General features: G+C 43.8%; 1 protein-coding gene and 1 long non-coding RNA gene across 3 annotated transcripts in view; both read left to right on the top strand.

Moving 5' to 3' along the window:
• The window catches only part of LOC119436634 (QRFP-like peptide receptor), a 251,151-nt gene that overhangs the window by 189,038 nt on the left and 35,583 nt on the right, over nt 1–26,530 (top strand). The gene's annotated exons all lie outside the window — the stretch shown is intronic.
• On the top strand, nt 2,668–8,132 carry LOC125941643 (uncharacterized). Its single transcript, XR_007464524.1, has 2 exons — nt 2,668–2,795; nt 8,058–8,132. It is a non-coding gene; the product is annotated as an uncharacterized LOC125941643 (long non-coding RNA).

Raw genomic sequence — 26,530 nt, forward strand, 5'->3', positions numbered from 1 at the left:
AAAGAAGAGTCGCTTTAGCGCTCAGGATGTACATTGATTTCCACTTGAGGTTATTTTGTTAACATGGCTTTCCCATCGGAGAGCGTATGTTAAAGTGACACCTAAATATTTACGCTGAAATGCACAAGTTAGAGGTGTGTCATTAATAATGTAAGTAAACTCAGATATCTGTTTCTATCTTACTGTTAGCGTTACAGATTTTTCGGCATTTAGAGTCATCTGCCACTCCTGACACCAAGAAAAGGCACAATTTTGTATATGGTGATTATCACTGTGATTAACTTCGCGGTACGAAATACAATAGTCAGCGAATAGACGGATGTTACCGTGTACGGGAGGGCAAATATTTTATGTATATTAAAATAAAACTGGGTCCAAAACACTGCCTTGACGCACTCCCGATGCAACAAGTGCTAAATTGGAAGCTTCGTTATGAATATACACGAATTGTGAGTGCTATAGTTCGGCACAGTGACTCATGAGTGCACTCACTCACACTCGCACTCATTTCAAAGGGGTGAGTGCAGGTGAGTGCGAGTGAGTGCCAGTGAATGTGAGTGCAGGTGAGTGCGAATGCGAGTGAGTGCCAGTGAGTGTGAGTGCGAGTGCGGGTAAGTGCCAGTGAGTGTGAGTGCAGGTGAGTGCGAGTGCGAGTGAGTACCAGTGAGTGTGAGTGGAGGTGAGTGCGAGTGCGAGTGAGTGTGAGTGGAGGTGAGTGCGAGTGCGGGTGAGTGCCAGTGAGTGTGAGTGGAGGTGAGTGCGAGTGAGTGTCAGTGACTGTGAGTGGAGGTGAGTGCGAGTCCGAGTGAGTGCTGTGAGTGTGAGTGGAAGTTAGTGTGAAAGTAAGTGAGTGCGGGGCCTTGAAAAAATTATGGTGAGTGAGTGTGAGTGAGTATTCTCCCCCACTGCCGGCCTATGAAGCGGCCCTTACACGAGCGCGGCCCTTAGTCGAGTGTATACGGTAATAAGAATTACAAATAAGCCAATCATACTGGTATCATTTTCAGGTCAGTCGAAGTCTTCCTGCTTGTGTGGCAGAAACCCGGCAGTTGGGACAATGTCTCCTGCAAACTCCCTACAGACTGACACTAAATGCACACTCAAAATAAGATTTTTTCACGTCACAGGATCACAAAACCAAGAACATCGCAAGTTTAAAATATTGGAAAATTCAGACAAAAGTACCCTGTTTGCAACAATCATTATACAATATATTATTGATCAACCCATATATCTTAACGATATTGGGAGCAAGAAGGAGCAAGGAAGTTAATGAGGATAAGGCACAGCACACAATTTTGCATCGATTTTCGACAAAGGCCGCAGTTGATAAAAACAGTCTGTGTATATGTCCGCCGGGGTGGCTTAGCGGCTATAGTGCTGCGTTGCTAAACACGAGGTCGCGGGATCGAATCCCGACCGCGGCGGCCGCATTTCGATGGAGGTGAAATGCAAAAACGCCTGTGTCCCGTGCATTAGGGGCACGTTAAAGATCCCCTGCTGGTTAAAAATAATCCGGAGTCCCCCACTACAGCGTGCCTCATAATCAAATCGTGGTTTTAGCACGTGAAACCCCAGAATTCAATTCAATTCAGGCTATCTGTCAAGCTTGAATGTATGATATTCAAAGTTGCGATGGGTCTTAAAAATTGCCTGTGTGCCACTACCAAAAAAAGGAAGTCATACTTTAGGAATGTAATAAGACGTTATATTTAAGCACGAAACTATCAATTGTTTCATGCATGTATGTAAGTACATACTATCTTTCCAGCAGTTGCACTGCCAAAAGCAGCAACAAGTGATGCAATATTTTTTTTTTTCGTTTCGATGAATCTCAAACCTTAAATATTTCTGCGCGTGCTCGTACGTAAGAGAAATTTCGTGAATAAGGGCTCACATAGCACGTACACGCCGCGAACACACAAGCACACTACAGGCACAAACACGCATTCAGAGCACAGATGTTTAAGCCACTTACGGAGTCTCGGTGAGACCCATGACCTTCCTGCACAAGTGATACTTCTCCGCTTGCTGAGAATTACTCGCAGCTCGAGTCGTGATGTAAATGTAGCTCGGCCTTCGGTGATTAAATGTAGCGACTGTAGGCAAGCGGAACTTGTAAATTTTCCGGAACTCTGCGCGTGAAACAGGCGTCGGTTCACTAAAGCTTGCACTTGGCAAAAAATTTTCAAGTTGTTGCACAGACATAACAGTGCAGGCCACGTGGGCAGCCACAAGCGGCGGTGCATTTCGCTTGCGGCGGTATATACAAGCGCTAAGGAAACGAAAGCTCGAATCAAGCGACGAGGAAAGAAAGAAAGCGTGGTCACGTGCTATGAAGTGCGGCAGGCGCCTGTAGCCCAGATTACAGCGCCAAAAAAAAAAAAAGCGACCACACTCCGTTCGCCGCGTTGTCGCAGCAATGACAGTGAAGGATCGTGAAAAATATCTCTTTGGGATAAAAAACGTATGATTGCAGAACTATCACAACATACAATCATTTCTGCAGCTACCTGCAGAAAAAGATGACTAGAGCAAAACGATGACACACCAAAAAAAAAAAGTGCTCAAGCAAAGAAAGCTCCACAACAGTTACATCCATCCCTCGCTTGCTTTCTTTGCTTTACATGTGCATGCTTTTCTAAATGAGCCGACGTTGCTCAGTGGCTATGGTGTTGGGCTGCTGAGCACGAGGTCGCGGGATCGAATCCCGGCCACGGCGGCCGCATTTCGATGGGGGCGAAATGCGAAAACACCCGTGTACTTAGATTTAGGTGCACGTTAAAGAACCCCAGGTGGTCAAAATTTCCAGGGTCCTCCACTACGGCGCGCCTCATAATCAGAACTGGTTTTGGCACGTAAAAGCCCATAATTTTTTTTTCTAAATGAGCCGACACCTTCCCAGAACCTGGAATATTCATTGTACGTTTTCCATCCACATTTTTATTCGAACACTCAGCAGGCATACAGCTGATAAAGAGACGCACATCGACAAAATTTATCGAGCATCCTTAGCAGCTTTCGGCCACTTGCTATCGCCTCAAGAAGTTCACGGGATGCAGTCTTCACGAAAAAAAAAAAGAATTTGGAAGCTCCACCTTTAATTCTCATGTGCTGTTTTTAGATGCGTGACGAACGCACTTAAACACTCGTTTCAGGCTGCGTGTTCAGTCAATTTAACTTGATGATGGAACCCACGTTGCTAATTTCTTTCGCGTCAACAAAACGATATAGTAGCACAGTGTCGCAAGAATTGTGAGCAGCCTCAATTCGTGTGCATTAATTGTGCATATTTATTAGACACCGAAAACAGCGAGTTACGTGAGCGAATTGCTCATAAATCACCCCCCATCCCTAAGGACATCTAGACTGTAAGAGCTCCTTGCTCTTACCGTCTATGGAGTGATAAATAAAGGTGAATTTTACTTTTGTTCTAACCGACCTAGGATTGGAATGACCAAAGAGCACCTGCAGGGAATAGGGGTGTACTGCTTATTTCAAGGACGGCGTGTATTTGTGCATGCAAGTCAGTGCAAAGAAATAGTCTGTAATGCGTAAGAATTAGAATTGTCAAAGCGGGGGGAAAATGCATGTTTGTTAAGAGTGGGAAGCTGCTCACATGACGTCTATATCTATATATTCACTAAAAGAAAGGAAACCAAGGGGCCCTATTTTGATTAGTCAAATCATAAGAAATGTGTCTCAAGGTTTGTTGGCTTTTTATGCTTTGACCAATAGCGAGGGTCTCAAATCCGGCAGCTTTGATGCCTTCAGGTAGTATGTGTGGGTTTATTGACCAGTTGCCTTCACCTAAAAAGTTCACGTACGACGTGACGCCTGTGGTAGATAGGATGTTCTACATCGACTACCATGGTCGTGAGTGGTGGCGTAGGCTAACACTCCCAGCATTATTTTAGTAGTAAAACATAAATACCCCAGAAATTGGAGAGGAAAATGGCGCCGCGGTAGCTCAATTGGTAAGATCATCGCACGCGCGATGCAAATACGTGGGTTCCTATCCCACGTGCCGTCAGTTGTTTTTAATCCACTTTCATTTCCATTTGTTTACTAGCTTTGTATTTTCGAATGAGAACTGCAAATAATTTCTCCTATGCTGTCCTTCGTGTCATTCTTTGTTGGCTTCTTATGATTTACCTATGCATAAATATGTGTGTATACAGAAGAGAAAAGTAACGTTCAATAGCCTGGCAAGGGTTCAGGAATTCAAGATCGTCAGTCAGCCTCTATAGTCTGTAAAAGAGTACGTTTCATCATCAGCCTATATTTATGTCCACTGCAGGACGAAAGCTTCTCCCTGCGATCTCCAATTACCCCTGTCTTGCGTTAGCTAATTCCAACTTGCGCCTGCAAATTTCCTAACTTCATCACCCCACCTAGTTTTCTGTAGTCCTCGACTGCGCTTCCCTTCTCTTGGTATCCATTCTGTAACTCTAATGGTCCACCGGTTATCTATCCTACGCACTACATGGCTTGCCCAGCTACATTTTCTCCTCTTCATGTTAACTAGAATATCGGCTATCCCCGTTTCCTCGCTGACCCACACCGCTCTCTTCCTGTCTCCTAACGTTAGGCCTAACATTGTTCGTTCGGTCTTTAACTTGTTCTCGAGCTTCTTTGTTAACCTCCAAGTTTCTGCCCCATATATTACTACCAGTATAATGCAATGATTGTATATTTTTCTTTTCAACGACAGTGGTAAGCTCCCAGTCAGGATTTGGTAATGCGTGCCGTATGCACTCCAACCCAATTTTATTCTTCTGTAGATTTCCTTCTCATAATCAGGGTCCCCTGTGAGTAACTGACCTAGATAAACGTACTCCTTTACAGACTCTAGAGGCTGTCTGGCGATCCTGAATTCTTGTTCCCTTACCAGGCTATTCAACACTATCTTTAGTCTTCTGCATATTAATCTTCAACCCCACTCTTACACTTTCTTGGTTAAGGTCTTCAATCATTTGTTGTAATTCGTCCCCATTGTTGCTGAATAGAACAATGTCATCTGCAAACCGAAGATTGCTGAGATATTCGCCGCTGATCCTCCCTCTTAAGCCTTCCCAGTCTAAGAGCTTGAATATTTCTTCTAAGCATGCAGTGAATAGCATTGGAGAGGTTGTATCTTCTTGCCTGACCACTTTCTTGATAGGTAACTTTCTACTTTTCTTAGGTCAATCTACGTCAATCTAGGTCAATTACTCACAGGGGACCCGGATCATGAGAAGGAAATATACAGAAGAATAAAATTCGGTTGGAGTGCATACGGCAGGCGTTGCCAAATCCTGACTGGGAGCTTACCACTGTCGTTGAAAAGAAAAGTGTACAATCATTGCATTCTACCGGTGCTAGTCATATGGGGAAGAAACTTGGAGGTTAACAAAGAAACTCGAGAACAAGTTAAGGACCGCACAAGGAGCGATGGAATGAAAAATTTTAGGCCTAACGTTAAGAGACAGGAATAGAGCGCTGTGGATCAGAGAACAAACGGGGATAGCTGATATTATAATCGACATTAAGACAAAAAATGGAGCTGGGCAGGCCATGTAATGCGTAGGATGGATAACCGGTTGGCCATTACAGTTACAGAATGGGTACCAAGAGAAGGGAAGCGCATTCGAGGACGGCAGAAAACTAGGTGGGGTGATGAAAGTTAGGAACTTTGCAGGCGCAAGTTGGAATCAGCTAGTGCAAGACATGGGTAATTGGAGATCGCAGGGAGAGGCTTTCGTCCTGCAGTGGACTTAAGTATAGACTGATGATGGTATATGTGTATATATGTAGCTGCAATTGACGGTGACCTGCTTCGGACCACCGCCAGTTGCACTTCTCTCCTCGAAGAGGCAGTGCATGTCTCGAGTAATCTCTTGAACGACACTTCGCAATGGCGTGAACGCGGTATAAATACTGCATGAATCCGGGACTTCAAAGAGGTGCGACATAATGCTAACGCAGTTCTCTCGCTTTTGCCGGCTAAATCGCCACTGATTCTTGCATAGAAGAGTTTATTATGGAAATTAATGAAAGCATACGATCGTTTCTGTGTCTATTGACTAGAGCTTCCGAGAGTCAGAAAAGCATATCGGCCTGCCCAGAACAAACTGGGAAAATGCTTGTATCCTTCTAGACGTCGTGCAGCCGCGTTCTAGAACTACTCAGTGATGTTATCTTTTTAGGATTCCCTGCCTACTTTTGGGGATTAAGTTTCGGTTCACCGCTAAGACGAAACGTATTCCTTCTAGAACTTCGAGGGCAAGTTTGCCAGAATCGAAACCTCGTAAGGATTTCCCACGATGTTGAAGATTGTGGGTTAACTGGAGCATGCGTTCAAACAATTTAGAGCCACAATATTTGTGATGTGAAAAAGCAGCAGACTGTCTCCTCATCTAACTAGACAGAAAGCCGTGCATTGTGCCGGTACAGTTCAGATAAATGACATCTGTAAACAGTGGTGACAGCACCAAGTCATTTCCAAGCCGTGCCCCCTGCAACGCTGTTTTCACGTATCTCACGGATTTTCTCTGTGTTCACTCTAGGGACAGCGCCTTCGGCCACGACGCCTTAGAAAATTGACTTTCGATGTCGTATACGCGGCAAGAAGAAAAGAAGTAAACGTTAAATTCCGATCGAAATTTGGCAACAAAGCCGGTCGGACCGCGTTTAATTGAAAGCGACAGACGGAAGTGTCCGTAAATTTCCTTTATAGTTCTTTTTTCTTTACGACCAACGATTTCGCTTCTGAGACTCCAAAGTTTAAAAAGTAGACGAAAGGAGAAGTTGAGAATGTATGCTAAAATGTATGCACATACAAAAAGTCATTCCCCGACGCCGGTGAGTGATTTCATCAACTCTATTACTGGCGAGCAGCAACTATGAGCTCTCTCCACATTGTACTAAATCGGCCAATTTCCTAGCTCATAATTGCTTTACGCAGTAATAGGTCAATATGCTTAGTGGTATGCATGAAAGTGCAGTACGTAAACAGAGCTTAACACAGGGACGATTTTGTTCCCGAAAACAGCATTTCGTTGACCGCACGCTCGGTCGCGGGTATGCCTTTGACATGCCGGCACGGCTATTCTTGTTTCGTGGTACGCTTGTAGTGCACAATTAATCTGTACCATTTTTAATGTATGCATAGCCAACTTTATGCAGCCAACCTGTAGACGAGTATTGTTATGGAAAAGAGAAGGTGTTTAGAGAGGGTGATTGCTAGGTCTGTCCTCCAGACTTTCTAGACCGCATTTTTCTTATACTACTCCAGTATCAAAACAAGAGGTACTTGTATGATTGTATGGAATTATATGGTTAAGAAATTACAACGTGAGGTCAAATAAAACGACAATTTCTTCAAAATTTGCGTACTTCTCCCAAGTTAGTATCGACAGTCTTCTAAATAACAACAGCCTTTTATTCTGGTGTTCGGCGAACCCAGCCTCATTGTCTTCAGGAAACTGCTCACATCGCTACCAGACCATGTGCTCCAACATAACGCTTGCACTTCTACAGTCAGTATTGCTGTCAGTTTCTACACCCCTCATGCTGCGCATTTAACCGCGGTCATCCCATATTTGCTTTCGATCCACGCCTGAAATGCTTTTCCTCTCGTTAGCTTTAATAGAGTGATCATTGCGTTTGCACGCCTGATTGATTGATTGATTGATTGATTGATTGATTGATTGATTGATTGATTGATTGATTGATTGATTGATTGATTGATTGATTGATTGATTGATTGATATCAGAATTGTTGGTAGCTCATGTGTTTCCGGCTTCTTCGAAAACAAACTTTATGATTAAGAAATGACAACGACAGGTCAAATAAACTGACAGTCAGTAATAAGCCATTTCGCAAACATGTCTTAGCAGTGCGAGCAAGACAAAAACGATAAATAACCCGCCGTGGTTGCTCAGTGGCTATGGTGTTGGGCTGCTGAGCACGAGGTCGCGGGATCGAATCCCGGCCACGGCGGCCGCATTTCGATGGGGGTGAAATGCGAAAACACCCGTGTACTTAGATTTAGGTGCACGTTAAAGAACCGCAGGTGGTCAAAATTTCCGGAGTCCCCCACTACGGCGTGCCTCATAATCAGAAAGTGGTTTTGGCACGTAAAACCCCATAATCTATCTAATCTAAAAACGATAAATAGAGCCCCACTGACTTGGTTGTCTATGACACATGTTGCCTGGTATCCTCGTCACGCTCAGAAATGCAACATTTAAACATCTTAGTGCGCAGAACAAAGCTGGACAACCTCCTGAGATTTTGACCATGTGAAATCGACAACTTCAAACTGACATCTTGGTTAAGACGCAATCTAAGGTTGTAGTGATGCCTGTGACTGGTTTCACGCGAGTGCTGTCAATAATTTCGACATCGAGATCACGCCGAGTTTGAGCGACTCTGGCATTCAAAACAGCATTGCGCATCTTTCTCCCTTCCTCTTGGGAAAGAATACACATATCCCTGCGATCTGCAGAACTTCTTAGTTTTATCGCGTTATTCGTAATTATAACTTAATATCTGACTTAATGTGTTTGGCATACATGAAGTACTTTAGTTTTATTTTTTATGTATTCTGCTCCCTATGAAACATCAGCTAGTTGCACATGCTCTGCTTCTACGGAATCGTCACTTTGTTCACTAAGATCGTTTGAAGCACTGGTCCACATTTTTTAAGCAAACGCGATTATCATCATAACAACGCACAGTGCGTTCTTTCGGCTAGCGAATATACTTCAAAGACCAAGCTTTTTTCTTTTTTTTTACAAATATAGAGTGGCACAAACTGAGACGACGATACAAATTAAGCTTGTACTGTACGCACACATCACGCCACTGTATGTAAAGCATGAACATTTCGACCTCTCAGGTTGGAGGTTGACGAGTGAATATTTCGCCACAATTTCGCGTTTGAGTTTGAGGTGAAGGTGACGCGAAGTTATGGCAGCCCACATTTGGTCCCGAGTGCATTTTCATTACGACTTCAAATTATAGTGTTGTACATTTATGCGTGTGTTTTAATCTAGTGATGGAATGATAGCCTGATAAAGGGATAGTCGCTGCGGAGTTCTCCATTTCTCCGCACTCAAACTGTGCTGCTAGGGCGTGGCTTTCTGTGCCTAGTGGGGTGCACGTGTGTCTTTAAGGCGACTTAAGAGGCTCGTTGCGCGATGGCCCTGAAGAAAACGCGCTATCTAGTCGAGTGGTACAAAAAAGAAACACGTGACCTTCTCCGATCGAGCGCCGGGTGGAGAGGGGAACTAGCGGCGCGCGCAGACAGAAAAAATTACTCCATCTCCCGCTAAAGGGAACCATGTGTGGATGCGAAGCATCGGGGAGATGGTTAGCTTGAGCGGGAGATGGTTTCGCGGCAGCGACCCGAGCGCTAATCGCGGCGCTGCACAGGAGAGAGAATGAGGCGCGCGCGCTCCGTCATTTTCATACCGCGGAACTACCGTGGCGCCCCCAGTGGAGTATGCAGCTGTCGCACCACCTGTCGAGCGCGCCGCTCCGGATTCCTAGAGGAGAGAAAGGGGGAGCGTAGGAGAGGAGAGAGAGGAGGAGGGGACGCGCATGCGCTGTGGGAGTGTGCGACGCGGGACAAAAGACAGAGCCGTCGGCACTAAATGCTTCGCATTTAAAAAAGCAAACAGGTGTTGCGTCGCTGACGTCACGCGACGGCGGCGGTTGTGGCGACAGTCGACTGCGAAGCGAGAGAGACGGCGATGGAGGACGCTCGCCCGGGGCCTAGGGGATTGCACGGTAGGCCTCGGAAGTATACACGCTACGACCGAGGATGCTCGCCAAGCGAGAAACGAGGTGCGATGTGCGAAGCGGCGGCAGCAAGGCGTTCGACCACTAGTGCTGCTTTCCCCTGCTGAGAGGATGCAACGTAAAGCAGAAGCGAAACGTCGTTGGAGTGAGTCTGACCCCGCTATACGAGCGCGCGAAGCCGCCGCTAAGCGTCGAAAACGAGCCAAGAAGCCGAAATGCGAAAGCAGCAATGCGACGATGCGAGACTGGCGCATTACCAAGTGTGCAGCAGGCTTTCGCCTTCACGAGTTACAGGAGTGTAACATGCTGTCGAACTTTAAATTTTTTTTTACACTTCGTATGTCATCAGCGTGAATTATACTAAATGATCAAGCGTGCGTTATAGGTTCACAAAATTATCTGCAGACGAAGGCATACAGAGGGCGAGAAAGCAGAAAGATGAGAGAGAGAGAGAGATAAATGAGTTGCGAAAGGCGGGGAGGTTAACCGGATGATCCAGTTTGCTACCCTGCACTGGAGAACGGGTAAGAGTAGGTAGACAGATGAAAAATGCAAACGCAGAAGAGAGGGAGAGCGGTTACTGAAGCTCGCTTCAGCTTACAGTATTCACTCAAATTTAGGTCTACTGCTATATAATGAACTCGCTGAGAAATTAAAAACAATATTTAATTTGAATATACGTCCACCGATATTTTTTACAAAACGAATATATTTAAACATAAACACGACGCACCTTAATTTACCGTAACCTCTACTATTAAACCTGGCTAGTCGATCGATGCCACAATCGGCATCCTCGTCGGAATTGCCTCGTTGCATGCTTTGCAGGTGTCCTCAGCACCCAAAACGATGTCGTCCTCGGTGCCATCGAGTGCGTTGGATATGCAGCATTTCTTAAAGCCAGTCTGGATAATCTCCAAACTCGCTGTACGGCGGGTGCGACGGAATAACTCCGTTAGCTCACACGTCTGCTAGCTCTGTTCGCGAATATAGGGCGAGATTCGTTGGTCACGAATATAGGTCGATAGCTCGTTTTGGGTCACATTTTCGAGGGGGAGGGGGGGGGGAATGTTGACTTATATCCGAATAAATATGGTAGTCAAGACTGCAATGTCTTCAACTTGCTATGGGGCCAGTCCTCATTCTTCGTTCCAACATACGGCAGCACATGGAACTCTCTTGACTGAAAACTTAACGCTTCCATGGCCGTCAGCATTGCGATCAACAACATCACTACCCAGATGCGAATTTCATGTTGTCTGCCATTAAAGCATAAAGACGCAAACCGCAGCCAGAAGGAGATGCTATAACGCAAATTTATGCTGTCGGTGAGCAATTTCGCTTGGAAGAAGATTGATTCCATTCGCTAATTTGCATTTTAATGGAATCTCAAGAACTGTTCAGGAAGCGCTAACAATACTATAATCTTATGCTAAGCTTTGCTGAGCTAACCACAAAAAAAGAGGCACGCACGACGAAATTGACGTGCAAAAAACGAAATATGTTTATTATGAAATCGTGTTTCCGCGTATCATATCGTACATATAGTGCTGCCTTGAAAACTTAAAAGAGGGACACCGTTACCATATTTTGAGTTCCGGTGCATAAGCTTGCAAAAAAGAACCTCGTTTTTTGTGTTGCTGTCTGAACTACAGCCTCGATGTACATTCCATATCCAAAGGCGCTGTTCTCCAGGACACAGAACTCATTTGCGTTACTTAATTCATTGCGACATCCTCGGGTAGGTAATGAAACTACGCCGTTTTACATCTTTCTTGCTCCGCGCTCTCACTTCCTTCCTTTCAAAACTTTACGCCATAGCAGCAAATAAATGAACCGCCGGTGAATAAAAAGAAATACTTTGCCTTAAAAAAAAAAGGTTTTAAAATGCCACTCGACGTATACTTGCGTGTCATGAACGTATCTCATGGAAACGCGCTTTCTTGATACCGGAGTCCTTTTTCTTCTACCTGTCTTCCGTGATTTATGTGTATATGTACAGGGTGTTTCAGCGAACACTTTCAAAATTTATTTAAGGTTGCCTGGCAGATAGCCCGATTCTAATTAATGAGCTGGTCTACTCGAAGAGGCGGACATTACTTGCACAAAAAATTTAAATACATAATCGACTAATCAACAAAAGTTCACTAATTAAGTTTTTAACTAATTACATGATGGCCCATATTGCAATTTACAAATTGTAGCCGTGGAGTTCGCAAGGCGGATCCACTTGGAATTAATTCTCAGGATGACACCAGTTTCGAGATAATTCCCGAACTTTCCGAAGAAATGCATTGGCGTTCCAGTTAATTTTGCGCTTCAATGCTAAAAGCGATGTTTTGTTAAGAAACTAACTGGAACGCCAATGCATTTCTTCGCAAAGTTCGGGAATTAATATCTCGAAACTAGTGTCATCCCGAAAGTTTCCAAGTGAATCGGCCTTACGAACTCCACGGCTACAATTTGTAAATTGCAATATGGGCCATCAGGTAATTAGTTAAACACTTAATTATTACATTTTTGTTAATTATTGGATTATGCATTTAAATTTCTTGTGCAAGCAATTTCCGCCACTTCGAGTAGACCAGCTCATGAACTAGAATAGTGCTATCTGCCACAGGCTACCTTTAAGAATTTTTTAAAGTGTTCGCTGAAACACCCTGGATATATATTTTTTTTCTTCATTTCTTTCCCCCTTACTTCTGCTGCCTGAATCGTTTGGTGCTTCAAACTGCGACAGATAATTTGCGATGATGATGAAGCAATGGTGACGATGTCCCGGGGCAGGCCGTTTTGGTAAATGAATGAAGCAGTAAAAGTAGAAGTGCACGAGGATGGCCGGTTAACCTGAAGTGGATGACGGGTGCGGTGAGATATGCGTGCTGCGGCTGGTATACAAGGTGGCTGGTTGAGAGAAGAATGAAAGATTTTATGGTAAAGGACGGGACCTGCAATGCGACGACGAAAAGAAAGGGGCGGTAGGCCGGATTTTGCTTTCACAGATGAAATGCTGACGTCGTCTGAGTAGGAAGAGTGGAGGAATCTAGCGGCACGATTTTGGTCTGCTTCTAATGCATTGATTAAATACACTTGGTGCGGGCTCCATATGGCAGAGGCATACGTATTTTAATTTTGATCTAATAAGTGATTTATACGCGAGTAATGTTACACGTGAAGGGGGTGGGTGCAAGACGGAGATAGCGCTTGAGAAAAGCGAGTGTTTTATTCGATGCTGAAATGATGTTACCAATATGGGTACGCTACAATAAATTGTAAGACAAGGTTCTTTCTAGATATTTATAAGATGGTACTAATTCAATTGGGGTGTTAACAATATAATATTGGAAACGATGTGGACTGTGGCGACGAGTGGAGAACATGTGTTTGCATTTGGTAGGATTGAGGGACATTAGCCAGTTGTTACACCAAGTAAGCAGCTTGTTAAGTTTTGCCTGGAGAGTAAATTGATCATGAAAGTTACTCATGGTGTGGTAAATGACGCAGTGTTCGGCGAACATTCGAGTACTGCAGGCAACATGCTCGGGTAAAACGTTAATACACATATATTCGGAATAGAAGAGGACCGAGGTACGGATCCTTGCGGAACGCCTGATGTGACTGGGAGAGTGTTAGACAGGTGACCCTTAACAAAGAATGACTGACAGCGATTAGTTATAAACTGTTCAATCCATTGAAGAATGTTAGGATGTAGGTTCAGTTGTGAGAGTTTTAGTAAAAGATGGCGCAAATTTATCAAAAGCATTCGCGAAGTCTAGAAAGGTGGCATCAGTCTGCATGTTACGGTCAAGATTAGTGTGTCGGTCGTGAAGGCAGAGCGCTAATTGGGTTTCGCAGGAGAGGCCTTTACAAAACCCGTGTTGTGAAGGATGGAAGAAATGACTTGAGTGCAAGAAACTTATAATTTGAGAGTATATGACATGTTCCATGTTTTTGCAGGGCATACTAGTTAATTACATGGGGTGGTAATTCAGGGGTGAGTCCCCGTTGCCTGATTTAAACCCTGGAACGACCTTCCCCATTTACCAGTCATCTGGAATGATTCCTGAGGAGAGTGACGGTGGAAAGATCAAAGATAAATATGGGGCACAAATTGATGTTACATTTTTCAGAAGTCTTGAATTTACCGAGTCCATACTGGTTGATGAAGAAAGTTTCATGGTATCAATTATGGATGCAATGCCTTGCTGGAAAAAGGTGATAGCTGGCATAAACGCTTCCATGTAAACTGATGGTAACTGTGAAGGCGCGTCAAGTTTTTTTAGTAAAGACAGATGCGAATGCGTTGTTAAATATTTCCCCACACTCATGGTCAGTGACTGATTCATGCGAGTCAATAGTAAGTGTAATATCATGACTATGTCTAGTGTTTAAAACTAGCCAAAATTGTCTGGGATTGCTTATTAGTAACTTTGGTAAGTCATTGGGATAAAATGAGTGTTTGGCGTTCCGGATCGAAAGTATGATTTTTCAGCTTCGAGGTATTTTTCTCAACCGGTCTGAGTACCGCTGCGTTTGGCTTATTCTAATTAGTATAATAGGTGACCTCGGGATAAACGTGTTAGTGAGCAGATTTAATTTATTTTGAATATCGACCAGTTTTCATGAATAGTGTGAGTGTGAAACGTGGATTCGTACTCGAAAAAAAAAGGTATTAAGATCTTCCGTTATTACATTGTAGTTCCCCGTTATCGTAAAGACATATTGTTTTCGCGGATGTGTGCTTTGGAGCGGAATTAAATGAGGATATAACATGTATTTTTTAAAAATGTCACAGTTTTGCCCTAAGGGCGAAGCAATGAATGCGATAGCAACACAGCAATGTCATACGAAGTAAGGTGAGCGGCTTTGGTAGCAATATGAATTGTAGTAAACATGAGCTGATTAAGTAAGCAGGTGTGCTGCGGCGTAAGTAGACCGACATGAAAAGAGACTCGATGACCACGAGAAGGCGCGTGTGAAACGGTGGTGTTGATGAGAAGCGCTTCCCGTGGGCAGCGCGTGCGAAGGGACACACCTGTAGCGCTGCACTGCCGATCCGGGCAGCATTACATGTGTAGCGTGCGTTGGAAAATGTGGCCCGACTATTACTAACTGAATGAACAAGCGTGGTGTGAGCGCGCACAAACAAACATGAATAGATCACACTGAATGACTGCAGACAACGACTGTCAAAACGCTGGCAGCAAGCCCATACGCCGCAGCGGGCGAAGGTACGTGCGGTCTATCGCTTCAACAGAAACTGAGCGGCGAATGCACAGTGCATAAAGTCAGAGCCGTGTGGAGATAAGAGACGGTGGGTGCGGTCGATCGACGAGCGCGGTTGTTGGCAGAGTAGAAGCTGTATCAAAACATAATTGCTTGATTTTTTTGGCAATCAGGGTATAGGATTTACTAACCTGCATCGCAAACATAAGTGGGTTAGATGGCTGCGTTGAGGTGCAGTCACTGAGCCCATGGGGCGGTTCCAGTGGTGGGAGCGCTTTTGTATCCGATGAGACTGTTGACATCAATGATGATGAGGCCTTCCATGATGCTTTTGGTTCTGGTAGGCACGGTACCCCTGGCAGCACGGTCATCCCAGGCGGACAGTTGACGAGCGACAGGTGGTAGCATCCTGACGCCTCTGCGGAGGATGGCAGTGCGCACTCCGGTGACGCACCGGTAGGGATGAGCGCCAAGGTCGATAATAGCAGGCTGGCGAACACGCGGACGATCGTCTGCATCGCAAAGATTAGCGGGTTAGATGGCTGCGTTGAGGTGCAGTCACTGAGCCCACCTTCACTGAGTCACTGAGCCCACCATTCCACCATTGTAGCAGAGTGAAAGGCGAGGAGGTTTGCCTGCAAAAGGCAAAGGCGGCAAATGTATAATGTGACAGGTGAGACGTGTGCGCACACGAAATGAAAACTCGGCATAGTCCCACTTTCAAAAGTATTGGTCATAGCACAAACGTCAACATGTGTACTCTGCAAAGCAGTGACTCATTTGTCGCTTATTCATAAATGAGTCTATACATATGCAAATTAGACAAATTACATAAACACTCCCTAACTAGGTTTACTTGTTCAACGCAACGTTTCAGAGTCTTACTCCGGCATGACTTCAGGAAGCCGCGGCAGCTTCGAATCGTTAGACTGAATTAGGCTGAACTAACGAGCTGAGCAACTTAGTTGCTGAGCTGGTTAGTTTATTTAGGTGGTCTAATTTTAAATGATTTCCAACCAAACTGGCCTTAGACGAATGTTTGCCTTGAAGTCCATAGAAATGCGACGCCAGGAGTCCGAGCCCGGCAACTAGATTGGTTGGTTAGGTTGAGTTGATTTGAGTTGGGTTGGATTAGTGAGTTGAGTTGAGTTTAGTTGAGTTTAGTTTAGTATAGGTTAGTTAGTTAGTTAGTTAGTTAGTTAGTTAGTTAGTTAGTTAGTTAGTTAGTTAGTTAGTTAGATAGATAGATAGATAGATAGATAGATAGATAGATAGATAGATAGATAGATAGATAGATAGATAGATAGATAGATAGATAGATAGATAGATAGATAGATAGATAGATAGATAGATAGATAGATAGATAGATAGATAGATAGATAGATAGATAGATAGTTAGTTAGTTAGTTAGTAAGTTATTTAGTTAGTTAGTTAGTTAGTTAGTTAGTTAGTTAGTTAGTTAGTTAGTTAGTTAGTTAGTTAGTTAGTTAGTTAGTTAGTTAGTTAGTTAGTTAGTTAGTTAGTTAGTTAGTTAGTTAGTTAGTTAGTTAGTTAGTTAGCACTTCTGCATATGGTAAGTGGTAGTCCGACGTGTTTTCACTGATGCGTTGTTCGCCAGTCAGACGGATCCAATTGTTCCAATTTTGAACGAATTCACTGCACTGAAGGGACACGAAGTAGAAGAGACTCAACACCAAGCGATTACTTCGTATTGTTCTCATTCTTCTTAGTGATATCCGTCCGGCGCGCTGGATAAGTCTGACCTAAGTGAACTTGAACCGACCGCTCACCTTTTTAAGATTCATTTCAAGTTCGTCCGTCGGTGCCATTGCCTCTCAGCAACTCTCAATCCAGCATCATTCATCAGGTGTCGCCTAGTCAACGAGAGTCCACGACGGTATACGCAGTTAGCAGGCGGCAGCCTCAAGAATCCGCTACGGAACCACCATCTCTGCGGAAGTGAATAACATAAAATGACTGCAAGATGAACCATGTCTTGAGTACTTGGCGATAAGTGGTGCCATCTTCATAAAGAAGAAGCAGAGAAAAAAGGGCATGATATCGAATAGTAAAGGCGCCATGGCATATCCAAGACCCACCGAACAATATCAGTCGTTATACAAGGGAAACCAGAGAAACCTCTACGTTGCATACATTGGCAGCCTGACCTCTCCGACAAACCAGAGAGAAAGAGAGTGACGCACGAATGTAGCTTGTAGTACAGCGGCGACACCGCCTCACCCTAATCCTCGCACCGCTTCGCTCTCTTCGTATACCCAGCCCCGTCAACACTGGCAAAACAAGAAAATTACCTACGTGAATTGCAATAGCTAAAAAAGACGCACTATTTGTCAATCGCAGTTTAAACCATGAGGTTGGAGCCGAGTCTGCCCCGAAATGTCGGCTCTTCCTCCTAGCTTAACGGGAGAATATAGACCGCGGGCTTCATAACTAACTGACTTGTCGGTGGACACATTAAGTGTCAAGCAAAATTTACTTTGAAGACGACTGCCTGAAAGTTTCCATAATAAGTGTAAAAACTCAACGCAAAATAATAATTATAATAATAATGCTAATATTATTTTTAACAAAATCAGTTAATGAACTTTAGTTTATTATAACGAAAGATTTCCGACCGTAACTTCTGGTGCGAACACTCCGCACAAAGGCTTATTCGCGTAGCTCGCGTAGTGTTATAAGTAACATTAGCCAAATTTTAACTATGTTCCAAGTGTCTTTTTTTTTTCAGAATGATAAATCTACTAGAGACGGCCACGTGCGACAGCAGTAAATGGTCAGATGTAATATTTCAAGCAATGTCATGATTTTTTTATCAACAAACAAAAGCAATGGCTATAACATGGAGGTCTTAGTAGTAGACATGATATACACGAGAAGACAGCTTCGACCGTCGTCTCTGATTCGCTGCCGTCGTTTACTGACACGGATTATGGTCAACGGTTAACAGAAGGGGGTCTAAAAAGCGAGAACATGCATGTAGCATTCAAGTGTACGCAACTTGACACAACAGCCGCAGCCAACGGAAGCTATACGCACGTTACACAATACAGCTGACGAAAAACCTAATTTTCAAAGCCATTTTGTTGTATTATACATACAAATCGCAGTTGTCCCCGCCTCTCAGCGCTGGCGCGTGCGGATAGCTGAATGGCGCCGCCATAGCGCAGGACGAAGCCCGGTGAGTGGCGATTAGTCGAAGCCGTGGCTGAGCGCAGTTGCACCGGACGAGGCCTGCATGCTATGACAGCGACGAACCACAGCCGGATACTGGGAAGCACCGTCGCTTACCAGACCGGCGTGGCTGCCGGTGGGTCCGCTCTCCGAGTCACGTCTCAGGCACCCGCTTCTATCCTCCAGAGCACTGCAGGAGATACGTCCACCCTTGCCGAAGGCCACGTCACCCACCGTTCTTGTTGTTATTCCCAGAAAATGGCGCAAACCCGCGGTTGGAGATGATGGTAATGATGACGATCCTCTTTTATGGCTCGTACCCACTAAGGGGGATTGGCCAAGGATCGGGGGAGGTGGTTTGGTTTGGTTTTCTTTCTTCGGATAGATCTACATGACCCGCTTGGTTGCCTTCTCCTCAAATATTAACACTTGACTACTGAGGGCGATTGGTCAGGGAGAAATGTAAAATTTCTCATGATACCTAATTATAGAGCTAAGAAAAGAGTTGGCAGCCACCTAGCCGCGCATTGCTCCCGCTGTGGTTGCCGTGCATTATTTAATCAATGCAAAATACTAAGACGCTATGGGGACCAGCGTTCACGTGAGATATAGGAGGCATTTTGCATCGACAAAAAAGGCGATATGTGCGTGAATGTGCCTTTGATATCGCTACTCACCAAGGAACTCGCGTATCTCGCACGTAAATGATGGAAACCATTTAGTTGCGTTGTGTTTTTTATATTGTTCATCGTGACTATCTTTCTGACGATGTATTCCTACTTTGGTATGTTCTCCTCTCCCCACTGCCAATTCAATCTCCTGTATATATTGCTGTGTGCGCTGTAAAACATTGGTTGATAGTCAGTTTTTCGTCTCTCCCAGTCTGCACGTCCCGTTCTTTGCACTATTACTCGTTTTTTTTTTCAGACATGTATATCAACCGGCCCAAGTTCCCACTTAATTAAAAAAGAAAAAAAGTCTGCTAGGTTGCCACTTGATCGTCAAATCACGCGTTGGCCATTCTTCCTTTACCTCCTCTATTTATTTACTTCACATCCTCTATTTATTTACCACTTTGTTGCTTTACTGTAAACAACACCACTTCATGTTCCTCAATGCTGCATTTGCTTGGTAGGTTCCGTGTTTAGCTTGATGCTCTAATTTATTTTCCTGAATAATTTTGATAGAATTCAACTAGGTTCCTCACAAAAAAAAATTCCTCGCGAGTTTCTCAAAAGAACGGTGAAAAATATTGCCGTTGTTTATTGAGTACGATGCGCGGCGCAAATTAGCTGAAACGCCATGTAATGAATGGTTATATTTCACCCAGAGTGCCTGCTTTCGATGCGGCTTGAAGCTTATATTTAATTTAAACTTGCTGCTTTCCATGGAGCGGTGGTCACACTGTGTCTCAACAGTGCTGCGTTTACCCATACACCCCTTGTCTTTCTTTCGACATCCCTGGGCATGTAGCTAGATATCTCGATGACATCGCTTTGTCTGAATCGCGCTTGACTAAAAATTATGTAGCTCTAAACCAGCCCATTTTAACGTTAGGCCCTTAACTTCCAATTCTTCAGCACCTACAGGGAAGCGGTATATTCTTCCTACCGCGGCCACTTTGGTGGAAGGCATGCGAGGAATGCTGATCAGGCTGATGGCTATAAAGTGGCATTTGGTGCAGCGTTAAGCCGCTTCGGTGCACCCTTTAAAGCGGCAGCTATTATAGGCTGCTCTCTCGCTCACAATGCTGGGCGGTGATACTGAATGCAAATGCTATGGAAACGAATATTCTCCCGAATTTGGATACCTGCTTCGCGACGTTTAAGCCATTACGCGCCGCCATTGTCACTGTAGTCATCGTCGTTGGATCAACCACCACGGTTTATGGGTGACACGTAATATTTTATCTCTTGTCTTATCACTTATCTTAACAGACACCAATCTCACAGGCAAGAATTATTCTGAGATGCACATTGCTAATTAGCTCCAAGATATGCTACGATCTTCCACAATTCCCTAACTGACATTTTGACACTAAGAACAAAAATGAAAAGTTAGCTAATGATTTGAAATAACTAATTAAATGTCAAGCACTGAAAAAAAAATACGGTCCGTTTCTCAACAAGACTTCGAACAACATGCACTAGGTCTTAATTGCGTAGAATGATTCTTTTTTGTTTTTGTTTTAATCTTCGGGCATGTTAGTTGTGGCACCCTATATAAACCTAGTATTGTCTTCTGGCGTCATGAAATTAAGCGTTGTTGCATCGGATCTTTTGCTTTCTATAAAAAGAGTACTTATCATGCCTTTCTTGCCTACTATTCTACAGACACGATAACTCCCTTGGATTATCAACAAAAGTGATGTTTGGTTTCTCCATTCGCGTCTGGGAGCATAGGTAATTGTAACGTTGCTAAAACGGACGCAACTTAATTTTTTTCATGACTCAAACTTGATTTTTCAGTCTGCTGATGGGAGAATTCAATGACTATAGAGATCGATAGAACTTGGTAAAAGTTTGCATCAAACAGACCACTTAGGCATGTTAAGACGACCTCTAAAAGAGCTCTCGCGTTTTCACATTTCACCATTCCCTATTCGTTTGTTTCAGTCCAATTTGAGTATGAAAAAGGATTATATTCCTTTAGTACACATACACCATAAATCCCCTGTTTTGGAAACCGCTGCATCAATTGTGATGTCGTATTTTTCACGAAGAATAGAGCCTTGATAAATTGCAGAAACCTATTCTGATTTGTAATCCTAGTTTAAGAAATCCATGGTGCACTCTATACGGGTACATTGAAAACGCCCATAAAATCTCTTATAGAGAAAACTGATATCAAATATCTGAACGTCCTTTCTTTGTCCTTCGTGATAACACATAGCCTCATTTGAGTAGGCTTTCTTGCGCAAAGCAGTTGGGCAGTTTTTTTTTTTTTTCAAGCCGTGGTTATGTGAATTTTTTAACAACCGACTTATGGAATTACATTCAAAGCAGCTACAACAACTTCTTTGTCTTTGTGCTTTAACAAAAATATTTTTCAGCGGAGATATCCACTTTTATTCAGTAATTTCAAGATTTTGAGGTTTCACGTTTCAGTATTCTAATATATTTTTCATCGAAGTTATAAATTACGTTTTAGTTTCCATTAATCCCCACAGCTACGCTCACCCGCCGCTGTCGCTGAGTGGCTACGGCGTTGCGCTACTAAGGTCGTTGGTTGGATCCGGTGGCTGCGGCAGCATTTCGATGGGAGCGAAATGCGAGAACGCTCGTGCCCTTAGATTGAGGTGCACGTTAAAGAGCCCCAGAGGGTCAAAATAATACGGAGTCCCCCACTACGGTGTGCCTCATAATCAGATTGTGGTTTTTGCATGTTAAAGCCTAGAAGGGTGTAAGATTGGGCTTGCTGGTAAAACATGCTTTAAAGTCAGGTTAGCAGCGCAAGGCCACCAGGGGGGCTTGTGTGGCTTTGCCGTGGCGTTCTGCGCATGGTTGGTGTGCTGTTGTGTGACTATATATATATATATATAGCGATGCTTTCTGAAAAGACAATAAACTGTTTGAAGTCGCTCTGTTCTCTCTTCTGTCCCCTCTGGTGGCCTTGCGCTGTTAACCTGACTTTAAAGCCTAGAATTTAATGTTTAAGAGCAACGCTTGTTTTCTTCTCTCTTTTTCGGTGAAGTTTTGGGCGTACAGTGAAGAATCGTATACACAGACAGAAAAGCCGCGTTTAAAGCATATTCACCCCTAATGCAAAACCATCTTGTGTTCCAGCTAGCTGACACGTGGCTTTAGCGCTCGTAGCGAGACCGCGTCTCTACATTCTTTATTTGTTACTTATTCGCATGTCCATATGTACGCATGATTCTTTCCGAACATTCGCCAGTTACAATTGGACTTATTTATTATATTATTATTATTATTATTATTATTATTATTATTATTATTATTATTATTATTATTATTATTATTATTATTATTATTATTATTATTATTATTATTATCTTTTTATCTTTAGTTTTTGCGTTTCCCTTGGTCTGCTGTCGTGTTGACCAAACATACGTATATAAGCTCACACAAAAGGCCTTCAACCTAAGCGTCAGCAATGCTACACCGTACCTTATTGCGCTCAGCGCCAGCGCGATGGTCTTTGGATACGCAATTTGCGTCGCATTGTCATCAGGCTTTTGTGCAGATTACGCCGAAGCGTTACTGATATCAGCTCAAGCACGTATGTAGGGCATGTTATCCACGTATTGATACTCTCGTTTTAATACGCGTCATTATTCGTAGCATTGTAGTATGACAACAAAATAACAGCATTTTTTTTTTCAGTTGAACTCTTTTTTATCTCAAATTACGACGCCTTACATTCAAGTCAGCGCATGCGTACTAGATATTTCGAATCACTGTGTATTGTTTGCTACGTTCTTTTACGCATCTGATCTTTTTCTGCTGTCGATGTCTAGAAGAAGAAAACCCATGCCTGCTATTTGGTTCTGTACAATATTATTACGAAGAAAAAAAAAGGAAATTGCTCATCAGAATCTGGAAACTGAGGTGTGCCGGAATGTAAACAATTTTTTAGATGTTCCAGTACATCGAGTGGCGCGTCCGACTGCACTAACTAAATTTTGACATAACGGGACGCTTTTGATCTTTTCTAACGTGGACGATGATTAATACCTGTGCCGCACCCACACATTTAATGGTGGTATGTTGCAGAGGCCTCAAGATTCTAGAGGTAACTATAGCTTGAAAGGTGGCTTAGCACGTGAGTGAATAATGCTGTTAACGAATATATGAAGGAAGATAAGCCTTAGTATAGAAAAAAAAACTGACAGTGTGCGGAAAATTTGCTAAAAGTGATACAGACATTTTCTAGATGACTATAGGATTTGAGGAAATGAACACTGAACGCCTAGCAGCAAGCTTGTTATGGTTATCATTTTTTTTTGTAATTCTCCGTCTCTATTTATCCAAAGAGCCCAAGAAATCGCATTTTCTTGGAAAAAGTAATTCTTATCCGAGTTATTTATTGGACGCCCTTTGGTCCTTTCATTAACCAAGTAGTACGAGTAGGACGCTCAGCAGAGCTGTTAGAGCGTGTCCTTGGGTATTGGTCAGGTGAGGTCTGAAGATTTTCAATATATGCTAACTTACGCCTCTCATTTCCTGCCACGTGAAGCAGCGCGAAGGTACGCTGAAACGAGGCTGCCTGTCGACACTGAAGTGCCTGCGGAAATGCGCGTCGTTTAATTTGCCTGTCTGGCACGGTTATGAAGCGGCAGCCTCATTCACGAAACGCACTTACGGCACATTTTCAGCGTTGCGCCGTCGAAGTGTTCGCGCGTCCCCTTCGCGGCGGCCGATAATAGCGCCGTAACCGCGGCCGAAATGCGTTCCGTCTACTATCCTCTTTCATCTGTAATCACGTGGAATGTAGTTAACCGGGAATGCAGCGTGGTCATAGCGCAACGTTAATTGGATGCGCAAATGGCCCTATATACATGCCGGGTGACGTATGCTCACACGTCAGACACTCATGAAGCATGACCAACCGCGTGGAGTGTTAGAGATATGGGAGCCCCATAACGTGAAAAATATTGCAATCTGTTTTTATTTCAATCTCCTGGCGTCAAGTTTACTTAACCGCCGACGCAAGCATCGGGCGGTGACTCGCAGCGTTGTTTGAACCTACCAACAAACGCTCGCCTCATTTATAGGAGGCAACATTTTGCTTTCAAAACGAACAGCATTGCCTATCTTGACAGATTCTTCTTATCTAATTGGCTGACAAGAGGCGAGGAGCACGCAGCAGTGGAGAGGGTTTCGGTGGGGCCGAGCTAGCGCAGTGAAAGTAGATAAGCGTTTGAGGAGGGTGGTGCCGGCCTCTGCGATTGGCCCGCTTATCCTTGCTTAGCTTGCGGCCGCTGGTCGAAAATGGCGGCGGCGCGCAACGGGAGGTTAAAAATGCAGCTAAACCCGATCCTCGGAGAAGAATAGTTAGCAGGGCGATGTCGTAAACATGACGAAAGGGTTCAAAAATGTTTCTTATAAGCAAATAAATTCATGCTCCCCGACAGCTCCGAGCAGCCCATCTCCGATTGATCGGTAGGCAAACATCCTATATTCCTTTCGGAACGGGGCAGTCTCTGGCGTTTGCGAAAAAATGTCAGCTTTGTTCGGTATATTAATGCATCTTTAATACGTACACGTCATTTTGACGTGGTGAGCTATCGCAGTTTTGTGACGTCGCGTGACAGACAGGCGAAATGGGCGCAGCCAGAAAACTTTTAACCAATAGCCGAGGGCTAATGGCAAGAAAAAAGGTGTAAAATAGGAAATAATTATTTTTCTTGCGTTTGGTCTAATCACGCATAATCAGTGTGTGCACGTCATATCAGATGTGGACCTTTTGCGGTTTTTGTGACGTCGCGGGGCAGACAAGCGAATTGGTGATGGCCCGAAAGTGTTGACCAATCTTGGAGGGCTAACTGCATAAATGGATAGAAGCATTTGTAATAGCTTTACGTTATAGCGCCCATGGTAGGGTTGGTTATATCAATGAATGATTCTTCGATTAATTGATTAAATCTATCCCGCAAAACGATTAATCTTCATCGATGTCCACCTTTCATTTAATCAAATTAATCGAGTAGGCCTGTTCGATTATACGTTTTCGATATTCGCCACAAGAGTGGCGCGAATATTTTTAAATCGTACTGGAATGGCGCCGCACGAGCAGTGACTGTGCGGCTCTGGTAGAACGACGGTCGATTGTTTTTCCGAGTCCCGAGTGATGCCGAGCGGGGCGCTTCCTCTCTCTTCCTCCACACCGCACACGCCGCCCGAAGCCGGAGGTTTGAAATGCGCTCGCAATTCGAGGCATGCTATAGCAACCCAGTCTAACGACCAGGTTGCTATAGTATGTAGTATGGATACTATAGTATAGTATCGTCGTGCCACTCTCAGTCCACTAAAGACGTGGCACAGCATGCGCGCCGGTTTGGAGCATGTATTTTGACACAGCGATGGAGTTCATGTCGATTCCAGCAAATGTGTAGCGTCCGAGCATCTATTCTCGCATGCTGTTTCTGTGGCCATTCAAAGAAGGTGTCGCTTTCACCCAAACATCCCAGCCAATTGGCATATTCCTTCGCTCTGTGGAAAAGAGTTTGTGGCTTACAATCTTAAACCAGTGATTTTGTTTTCCCCTGTGTATATTGCCATTTCTTGCATATTTCAGTTCTACTTAACCTTTCACTTTTGCTATAATTCTTATTTCTCATTTAACTGTACTGTACTGGGATTCACTATTGCCATGTATCTTATTGAATTCTGCACTAAGTGTTCTTTTATAGCATACATTGTTTATGTTTTCAAAAGCCACTAGTGCCAACTATAGTTAGTCTTTAACAAGTTAAAGATTATCCTTTATCAAACGTTTATACAATTGTGTTTCAAACTTGGTTCCACCTCTCAAGCATTAAAATAGAGTTCTACAAATGTAGATTACTCTGTTTCAACCTGTTTAAATGTGCCCGACAAACATTTCGATTCATTAAATAATCGATGAAGAACCCTGCATCGAAAGCGATTAATGAATTAAAGGCTAAAATGATGAATGATTAATCTTTAATTGAATAAAATAATTAACCGACCAACCCTAGCCCATGGTCCATCCTCTTGCCACGTAAGCGATGACAATATACCCTTAACGTCGTGTGGGGGCCTTAGTTTCGCATGATTACGATCTTAGTACTTGATTACTACTACTATTACTAATACTAGTAACCCGCCGTGGTTGCTTAGTGGTTATGATGTTGGGCTGCTAAGCATGAGGTTGCGGGATCGAATCCCGGCCACGGCGGCCGGATTTCGATGGGGGCGAAATGCAGAAAACACCCGTGTACTTAGATTTAGGCGCACGTCAAAGACCCCCGGGGGTTTACATTAATCCGCAGTCCCCCACTACGGCGTGGTGGTTTTGGCAGGTAAAACCCCTTAATTTTAAATACTAGTAACATTAGTAATCTATAGTGCTAGTGCTGCTCTAGCACTAGCCGTACCCTATCGAAACGTCATATATGCTCTGTTCCATAAGCCTGTCTCTTCCTATATGATTTATATAGGAACAAACAGAACTATGGGACAGGGCATATAGGATTTTCCGATGTGGTATGACTCTCTACTAGTACTACTACTAGTAGTAGTATTCTACTACAGCAGTAGTTAATTCTATTGCCAGTCGTACTAGATTAGCAGTATAGTGAATGGTGCGAGTATACTATATACGCCCATAAAAACA

This window comes from Dermacentor silvarum, chromosome 1 (assembly GCF_013339745.2).
Source record: "Dermacentor silvarum isolate Dsil-2018 chromosome 1, BIME_Dsil_1.4, whole genome shotgun sequence".
NCBI lineage: Eukaryota > Metazoa > Arthropoda > Arachnida > Ixodida > Ixodidae > Dermacentor > Dermacentor silvarum.